The 10039-nt window shown below is 43.7% G+C and overlaps 1 long non-coding RNA gene across 1 annotated transcript in view; it reads right to left on the bottom strand.

The window, feature by feature from the left end:
• Window positions 1-295: 295 nt before the first annotated feature.
• LOC118944476 (uncharacterized) overlaps window positions 296-10039 on the bottom strand; it is a 28033-nt gene continuing 18289 nt past the window's right edge. Inside the window, exons 3-4 of the long non-coding RNA XR_016493270.1 lie at window positions 3029-3088; window positions 296-406 (exon numbers count right to left, since the gene is read on the bottom strand). This is a non-coding gene — a long non-coding RNA (uncharacterized LOC118944476). The remainder of the gene's footprint in view (window positions 407-3028; window positions 3089-10039) is intronic.

Here is a 10039-nt window from a genome sequence, read left to right as displayed (position 1 = left end):
GACCAGGGAGGGAGAGAGAGAGAGAGAGAGAGAGAGAGAGAGGAGAGGAGAGGGAGGGCGGGAAAGAGTGAGGAGGTTGTGTCTGTATTGTTATAGTTATCGAAAGCACACATTGCTATTGTTGGGATTGTTACTGTACAATGCATAGTTAAGTTCTGGTTGTGCAAGGTTTGTTCAAAGTTATACTTGTCATAGTCATTCAATAGAGATTCACAACAACCATTCGGGTTATAGGGTTGTTGTTGTCATAGTTCTATCCAGAGACTCACAGAAAACAATGAGGTTGTTGGACTGGCTCTTGGAGAAGCGTGTGCCATTGCTGAAGGTCTCACAGGTGAGGGGCAGCCCGTTCTCCTCCCGAGAGACAACATGGGTTAGACATGGTTGTCTTCCCCCCGTGGTCTCCCTGGAGACAGGAAAGGACACGTGACAACGTCAGGAAGAGACAGGAAGTTCTAGTGTCCCTGAACATTTTCCTTGGTGATAAATACACAGTAAGCTGCTCACAGGAAATACAATAATAATACTGTTTTGATGATGGAAATTAGCTTTGTGGCTCTCTAACTCTTGTGCTCTACTTACATTGTGCCTGGTCCCTGATAATAAACAAACAAATAAATCACATTCATATGCTTCTTCCTGCAGGCAAAACCCGTAATAAATTGAATCAAACACCCATTTGCTCCTGTATGATGCTAGTCATGTCTGTTTTGCACACCGGGTTTAAGGCTTTTATTGAGATGATTAGTGCAAAAGCCTTTTTTAGAGAGAAACAGACACAAGAAGGAACGCGCTCACAAAGAATCACCACTGAGGTGTCAGTCTTTATTAACCCTCAGACGTATTCAGGCACATTAAAGCTGGATAGAATGCAGCTGTAAATGCTAGATCAAATGAAAAATTATTTCTCCAAATGAACAAAGAGCCGGGAAAATGGTTCTCTCAACTCCCATGTCAGCTTTTATTCACTTTTATCTCATTAACATACTAAAAAGCCGAGAGAGAAGAATACAGGGACACTTTTTGAGGCTTCACTCATTGGCAAAGCCTTGTGTAGTATTTCTTTTTTATTTCTTTTTTTATTTCAGTTGAGAACAAGTTCTCATTTACTGTCACGCCCTGACCTTAGAGAGATTTTTATGTCTCTATTTTGATTTGGTCAGGGTGTGATTTGGGTGGGCAATCTATGTTCAGTTTTCTATGTTTTGTATTTCTTTGTTTTGTCCGGGTATGGTTCTCAATCAGGGACAGCTGTCTATCATTGTCTCTGATTGGGAACCATACTTAGGTATTCTTTTCCCACCTGTGTTTTGTGGGTAGTTATTTTCTGTTTAGTGTTTTCTGCACCTGACAGAACTGTTCGTTGTCGTTTCTCACTGTGTTATTTTGTTTTAGTGTTCAGTGTTAATAAAAATCATGAACACTTACCACGCTGCACTTTGGTCCGATCCTTCCTCATGAGATGACCGTTACAGAACTACCCACCACAAGCGGATCAAGCAGCGTGGTATGGAGGAGCAGAGGGTTCAGGACTCCTGGACATGGAAGGAGATACTGGACGGAAAGGGAATATCGCCATCCGAAAGAGGAACTGGAGGCAGCAAAAGCTGAGAGGCGGTGATATGAGGCAAGTCAGCAAAGCAGGCACGTGAGATAGCCCCCAAATTTTTTTGGGGGGGGGCACATGGGGAGATTGGCGAAGTCAGGCTATAGACCTGAGCAAACTCCCCGTGCTTACCGGAAGCAGCGTGGTACTGGTCAGGCACCGTGTAAAGCGCACGGTGTCGCCAGTGAGCACTCATAGCCCGGTGCGCTATATGCCAGTCCTCCGCAAGTGCCACACGAGAGAGGGCATCCAGCCAGGGCAGATTGTGGCAGCTCAGCGCGTTTGGACTACGGTGCGTTGTTTCGGCCCAGGATATCCTTCGACGGCTCTGCGCACTGTGTTTCCAGTGCGCTGGGACTGTTCAGTGCATCCTATGCCTGCGCTCCGCCCGTGCCGGGCTAAAGTGGGCATTCAGCCAAGTGGAGAGGTGCAACTGGTAAGCACCAGATCTCCAGTGCTCCCCCACAGCCCGGTTCGACCTGTGCCTGCACTCTGGAGGGGCCGGGCTAAAGTGGGCATTCAGCCTGGAGGAGTGGTGCCAAGGCTGCGCACCAGAGCTCCAGTGCTCCCCCACAGCCCGGTTCATCCTGTGTCTCCTCTAGGGACCAGGCCTCCTGTAGGTCTCCCCTGCCTGGTGGGCTCTGTGGCAGCTCCGCGCACTAGGCTGTCTCTGCATCTCCTCCCTCCAGCGACGCCCTCCAGTCCGGAGCCTCCAACAATGGTGCCAGGTCCGGGGCCCGCAACGAAGGTCCCCAGTCCGGGGCCCGCAAAGAGGATGCCCAGTCCGGGGTCCCCAACGAGGGTGCCCAGTCTGGGGACCCAAGGAGGGTGCCCAGTCCGGGGGCCCGCTACGAGGGTGCCCAGTCCGGGGCCCGCAACGAGGGTGCCCAGTCCGGGGCCCGCAAAGAGTGTCCCCAGCCTGGGGTCGGCGGCGAGGGTCCCCGCACTAGAGGCGCCACGAAAGTGGGCCAAGCCAGAGGTGGAGCGGGGTCTACGTCCCGCACCAGAGCCGCCAACGCGGAGAAATGCCTTTGGGGGGAGGGCACTGTCACGCCCTGACCTTAGAGAGCTTTTTATGTCTCTATTTTGGTTTGGTCAGGGTGTGATTTGGGTGGGCACAGTTTTCTATGTTTTGTATTTCTATGATTTTCTATCTCTATATTTTTTGGCCGGGTATGGTTCTCAATCAGGGACAGCTGTCTCTGAATGGGAACCATACTTAGGTAGCCTTTTCCCACCTGTGGTTTGTGGGTAGTTGTCTCTGATTGGGAACCATACTTAGGTATTCTTTTCCCACCTGTGTTTTGTGGGTAGTTATTTTCTGTTTAGTGTTTTCTGCACCTGACAGAACTGTTCGTTGTCATTTCTCACTTTGTTATTTTGTTTTAGTGTTCAGTGTTAATAAAAATCATGAACACTTACCACGCTGCGCTTTGGTCCGATCCTTCCTCATCAGACGACCGTTACATTTACAACTGCGACCTGGCAAAGAAAAGGCAAAGCAGTGCGACAAAAACAACACAGAGTTACACATAGAATAAACAAACATACAGTCAGTAACACAATAGAAAAGTATATATACAGTGTGTGCAAATGTAGTGAGATTAGGGAGGTAAGGCAATAAATAGGCCATAGTGGCGAAATAATTACAATTTAGCAATTGAACACTGGAGTGATAGATGTGCAGAAGATGAATGTGCAAGTAGAGATACTGGAGTGCAAAGGAGCAAAAATAAATAACAATATGGGGATGAGGTAGTTGGGTGGGCTATTTACAGATGGGAAATGTACAGGTGCAATGATCGGTAAGCTGCTCTGACAGCTGATGCTTAAGTTAGTGAGGGAGATATAAGACTCCAGCTTCAGTGATTTTTGCAATTCGTTCCAGTCATTGGCAGCAGAGAACTGGAAGGAAAGGCGGCCAAATGAGGAGTTTGCTTTGGGGATGACCAGTGAAATGTACCTGCTGGAGCACGTGCTACAGGTGGGTGCTGCTATGGTGACCAGTGAACTGAGATAAGGGGGGGCTTTACCTAGCAAAGACTTATAGATGACCTGGAGCCAGTGGGTTCGGTGACGAATATGAAGCGAGGGCCAGCCAACGAGAGTATACAGGTCGCAGTGGTGGGTAGTACATGGGGCTTTGGTGACAAAACGGATGGCACTGTGATAGACTACATTAAATTTGGTGAGTAGAGTGTTGGAGGTTATTTTGTAAATGACATCGCCGAACTCAAGGCTTGGTAGGATAGTCAGTTTTACGAGGGTATGTTTGGCAGCATGAGTGAAGGATGCTTTGTTGTGAAATAGGAAGCCGATCCTAGATTTAATTTTGCATTGGAGATGCTAAATGTGAGTCGGGAAGGAGAGTTTACAGTCTAGCCAGACACCTAGGTATTTGTAGGTGTTCACATATTCTAAGTCAGAACCGTCCAGAGTAGTGATGCTAGATGGGCGGGCAGGTGTGGGCTGCGATCGGTTGAAGAGCATGCATTTAGTTTTACTTGCATTGAAGCTCTTTTGGAAGTTTGTTAACACAGTCTCCAAAGAAGGGCCAGAAGTATACAGAATGGATTCGTCTGTGTAGAGGTGGATCAGAGAATCACAAGCAGCAAGAGCGACATCATTGATGTATATAGAGAAAAGAGTTGGCCCGAGAATTGAACCCTGTGGCACCCACATTGAGACTGCCAGAGGTCCGGACAACAGGCCCTACGATTTGACACACTGAACTCAATATGAGAAACCAGACGAAGCAGTCATTTGAGAAACCAAGGCTGTTGAGTCTGCCGATAAGAATGGTGTGATTGACAGAGTCGAAAGCCTTGTCCATGTCGATGAAGATGGCTGCACAGTATTGTCTTTTATCGATCGTGGTTATGATGTCGTTTAGGACCTTGAGCGTGGCTGAGGTGTTCCCATGACCAGCTCGGAAACCAGATTGCATAGCAGATTCGGTACGGTGGGATTCGAAATGGTTGGTGATCTGTTTGTTAACTTGGCTTTCGGAGACTTTAGAAAGGTAGGGTAGGGTAGATATAGATCTATAACACTTTGGATCTAGAGTGTCTCCCCCTTTAAAGAGGGGGAAGACCGCTGTAGCTTTCCAATCTTTAGGGATCTCAGACGATACGAAAGAGAGGTTGAACAGGATAGCAATTGCTGCAGATAATTTTAGAAAGAGAGGGTCCAGATTGTCTATCCCAGCTGATTTGTAAGGGTCCAGATTTTGCAGCTCTTTCAGAACATCAGCTATCTGGATTTGGGTGAAGGAAAAATGGATTAGGCTTGGGAAAGTTGCTGTGGGGGGTGCAGAGCTGTTGACCAGGGTATGGGTAGCCAGGTGGAAAGCATGGCCAGCCGTAGAAAAATGCTTATTGAAATTCTCGATTATCGCAGATTTATCAGTGGCGACATTGTGACATGATGTATATATATCACTAGCCACTTTAAACAATGCTACCTTATATAATGTTACTTACCCTACATTATTCATCTCATATGCATGCGTATATACTGTACTCTATATCATCGACTGCATCCTTATGTAATACATGTATCACTAGCCACTTTAACTATGCCACTTTGTTTACATACTCACCTCATGTATATACTGTACTCGATACCATCTACTGCATCCTGCCTATGCTGCTCTGTACCATCACTCATTCATATATCCTTATGTACATATTCTTTATCCCCTTACACTGTGTATAAGACAGTAGTTTTGGAATTGTTAGTTAGATTACTTGTTGGTTATTACTGCATTGTCGGAACTAGAAGCACAAGCATTTCGCTACACTCGCATTAACATCTGCTAACCATGTGTATGTGACAAATAAAATTTGATTTGATTTCATTTAATTTGATTCCTAGCCTCAGTGCAGTGCGCAGCTGGGAGGAGGTGCTCTTATTCTCCATGGGCTTTACAGTGTCCCAGAACTTTTGAGAGTTTGTGCTACAGGATGCAAATTTCTGTTTGAAAAAGCTAGCCTTTGCTTTCCTAACTGACTGTGTATAATGGTTTCTAACTTCCCTGAAAAGTTGCATATCGCGGGGGCTATTCGATGCTAATGCAGTACGCCACAGGATGTTTTTGTGTGGGTCAAGGGCAGTCAGGTCTGGAGTGAAGCAAGGGTTAAATCTGTCCTTAGTTCAACATTTTTTAAGTGGGGCATGCTTATACAAGATGGTGAGGAAAACACTTTTAAAGAATAACCAAGCATCCTCTACTGATGGAATGAGGTCAATTTCCTTCCAGGATACCTGGTCCAGGTCGATTAGAAAGGCCTGCTCGCTGAAGTGTTTTAGGGAGTGTTTGACAGTGATGAGGGGTGGTCGTTTGACTGCGGACCCATTATGGATGCAGGCAATAAGTTAGTGATCCCTAAGATCTTTGTTGAAGACAGCAGAGGTGTATATAGATGACAGGTTGGTCAGGATGATATCTATGAGGGTGCCCGTGTTTACAGATTTAGAGTTGTACCTGGTAGGCTCCCTGATAATTTCTGTGAGATTGAGGGCATCTAGCTTAGATTGTAGGATGCCAGGGTGTTAAGCATATCCTAATATAGACTGAATAGTGGGACTTTGTTCAGAGCGGAGAGAGAATGAAGAACAGATTCAACGTGGTCAAGGTGGAAACTCTACACGGGGAAGAATAATATGTGTTCTTTCAGAATCTAAGGCTTCTCTCACAGATGCTTGTCATTGGGCACTCGAGATGTACAAATTGGACTGTCTGAAATCTGAATTAAGTATTTTAAGTGTGTATTGACCTCAATTCAATTTAAAATACATAAAGAAGCCACAGCAGGCAACCAATTCATGTACCGAAATTACAGATGGTTTTACACAAAAAGTCAAAGAGTTCTTTCCATTGCTGTCCTCTATTGGTAGGCATAGGCACTATAAAGGGAAAGCTAGCTGTGAGCTGCCAAGGGACACAAGTCGCCCAGGGACGCGAGCCTACCAGACGAGCTAAATGCCCTTTTAAATTATTTGTATTGTCGTTTTTATTGTTTCTTTTTACGATATTACAACAATGCACCCAGGCTCCCCGCCCGCATCCTGCCATGCCACAGCCCCACTCCAAAACAGACCAAATAAAAAACAAGGCTGCAAAGCAACAAAATGTGGAAAAATTCAGGGGTGTGAATACCCCCCAAATGCACCGCACACACAAAGATAGAAAAGAAAACAAACTTTTCATTTTTCACCCAACCCCCCCCCCCCCTCCCCCCATAACAACTATTACAACAAAAGGAACATTTAAATAATAATAACAATTAAAATTATAATAAAATACATCCCTACCCCAACCAGTCATCTATGTATGTCTGTAGTATATCAGGCCATTACATATTGTTATCATTTTCTATCTCAAGTTTACCATTCATTTTATGAATCAATCTGTCATATGAAGCTGTTTCTGCCAAGGCCACATTCCATTCCTTATAAGAGGGAGGATCCTTCTGGGAATTTGTTGTTGTTTTGTTCTACCTTTAGCAAACAATCTCTAAGCTGGAGATACCTCCAAAAGTCTTGTTTCTGTAAATTATACTTGGACTTTAGCTCTTCAAAAGAGGTAAAAGTAATTTTCTTGATTAAGACAACCAATGTTCTTTATCCCCTTTCTATACCAATCTTTCCAGAAAACCATGTGTCCATCTATTTTCAATTTAGGGTTGTTCCATAACGAAGCATAGCTTAACAAGAAAGGTGAAGATCTCTCTCTCCTATGAATCTGGCTCCATAGATTTTTAGTATGAGACATTATTGGATTCTGGGGTCCCACATTTTGTTGACTCAAATAATCTGATGCTCCGAAAGGTGTCAACCAAGATTGACCTAGTCGAGTTCTCAATAAAGAGAGAGACTATTTGGGAAGCCACAAAGGCTCCTTGACACAATTGCATGTTAGGGAGCTTTAATCCTCCCTTCTCAGTCTTCTCAGTCCTCCCTTCTCAGTCTTTGCCTATAATATCACTAGTTTCATCTTGGCCCAAACAAACTCAGTAATCATTTTGTCTATGGATTTAAAAGTATAGACAGGTATGGATAGCGGTAACATGCTGATGACGTAATTCAGTTTAGGAGCTATGACCATCTTTATAACCTGTATCCTACCCCATAATGAGATTTGTAGTGTATCCCAGCTCTTAAACTGGAGTTGAATTTTTTTGTTCAATAGTGGGTCAAGATTTTCAGAAATCAGACACTAGACACTATCCCCAGGTACCTCAAGTTTTTAGGGACCCATTGAAACCTCAGACATTTCTCATTTCTCATTTCTCAGACAATTTTTGATAGAGGCATTGCTTCAGATTTGGTCCAGTTTTCTTTATAGCCCGATATCTCTGAGAATCCATTTACCAGGTCCAGTAAAGGTGGTATGGAGAGTTGGAGGTCTTATATTATTTGTAATATGTCGTCTGCATAAAGCAGTAGTTTATTCTCCCTACCTCCCATATGAATCACTTTGATTGACTTATGCAGCCTAATGGCTTCGGCTAATGGTTCTAATGCTATAATAAATAGGAGGGGTGAGAGACAGTCACCTTGTTTTGTGCCTCATCCTACAGAAAATTGAGATGATCGTAATCCGTTAGTGACTACTGTGGATTTGGGGTCATTGTACAGAAGTTTCATAATATTTGGAAGCCCTGTCCAAATCCAAATGTATTTACAGTATAATGCAGGTAGTCCCAGCCCACCCTATCAAAGGCTTTCTCTGCATCTAGGGATAAGGCTGCCACTGAAGTATCAAAATATTTTGCCTTCCAGATGACATGCAATAGGCGTCTAAGATTATCAGATGAAGTTCTGCCATTCACAAATCCACCCTGATCTGGATTTATGATTTTCAAAATGATATGATTCACCTTCATAGCCAGAATTTTTGTTAACAATTTTCCATCACAACCCATGGGGATCTGTTCCCTTTCTGAGGAATAGGGGGATTACTGCATCACTCATAGAAGGTGGGATCTCACCTGTGTCAATCGATGTGTTAAATGTTTTCAATATTTCTGGGCTAAGCTGCTCTGCAAACCTTTTATAGAAATCACTGGGTATCCCATCCAACCCTGAAGTTTTACCACTGGGTGCTTGTCTTATAGTTTCGGTCAATTCCTCCAAAGTAATAGGGCGGTCGAGCCAGATCCTGTCTTCCTCTGTTAATTTAGGAAGGTTCAGATTCTGAAAGAATGCCTCTGCTTTCTAAAGGGCCATCTGAAGTATAAAGTTCCTGATAGAAGTCTCCAAATACATTGTTTATTTCTTTATGATTGGTAATCAGCTTGCCTGTCCGATTTCTGATTCCACCTACTTGCCTATCTGTTTCTCTAGATTTCAATTGACTGGCAAACAATTTCCCTGCCTTTACACCAGATTCGTACCATCTCTGCTTCAGCCTGTACAGGGAATATTCCGCTTTTTTACTGAATAAAATATTCAGCTCGTATTTGGTTTTCGTCAGATTTACCAGATACATGTTTTAAGCTCTGTTTCAAGTTGATACATTTTCTGTTTATCTAGTTTGTTAATAGTAGCGGATTGTTGTATCATTACTCCACATACTGTATGTACGCTTTAAAAGCTTCCCAGGTATGTATCTGTTTCACACTGTTGTTGTTTGTTTCAAATAATATCGTAATGTGTGTTTTAAGGAATTCACAAAACACCTTGTCCTATAAGAGGCTGGTGTTCATTCGCTAATATTTACAATTTTCTCTTATTTCTCCTATTCCAACAGTCAGATCAATGATTGCATGATCTGTTATAGCTATCGTGCCCACATTGCAAGAACCCACTTAACTCAGACAGAGTGTGAGATCAGAAAGTAGTCAATGCTTGAATAAACAGTGTGCCTATTTGAAACTAATGTGTAATCGTGAGCGGTTGGATTGATCAATCTCCATATTTCATAAAGACCAACATCTTTACACAGTGTTTTAATTGCTTCTTGAGTTTTTGAGGCCCTGGTTAGACCAGTTTTTTATTTATCTAAATAAGCATCAGAGCCTGATTATAATCCCCCCCTAGTATCAGACAAAAATCACCGAAATCCAATGTTATTTTGTTAAATTGAAGGAAGAAGTCTGGGTCCTCCTCATTTGTGTAACGTCTGCTTCCAACGCACACCCTCAAACACGTAGATAGCCTGAACGCAGCTCACTTTCCAGCCCACTTTCCAGCTCACACTATCAAACACTTAGATACCCTGAATGCAGCTCACTCTCTAGATCCCAATCACCTGAATTTTAATCACCTGTTCACACACCTGTATGCCATTATCACACACTATTTAGTTCAGTTCTTTGCACCCCATCACTGTGAGGTATTGTTTGTTTTGTGACATTTTTCAGAGCGCTGGGTTTCCTGTGATTTACGCCACCCATGTATGATAGTTTTGGCCTGCCTCAATAACAA

Source organism: Oncorhynchus mykiss, chromosome 3 (assembly GCF_057628025.1).
Source record: "Oncorhynchus mykiss isolate SJ-2025 chromosome 3, ASM5762802v1, whole genome shotgun sequence".
Lineage (NCBI taxonomy): Eukaryota > Metazoa > Chordata > Actinopteri > Salmoniformes > Salmonidae > Oncorhynchus > Oncorhynchus mykiss.
This window is presented reverse-complemented; position numbering and strand designations above follow the sequence as displayed.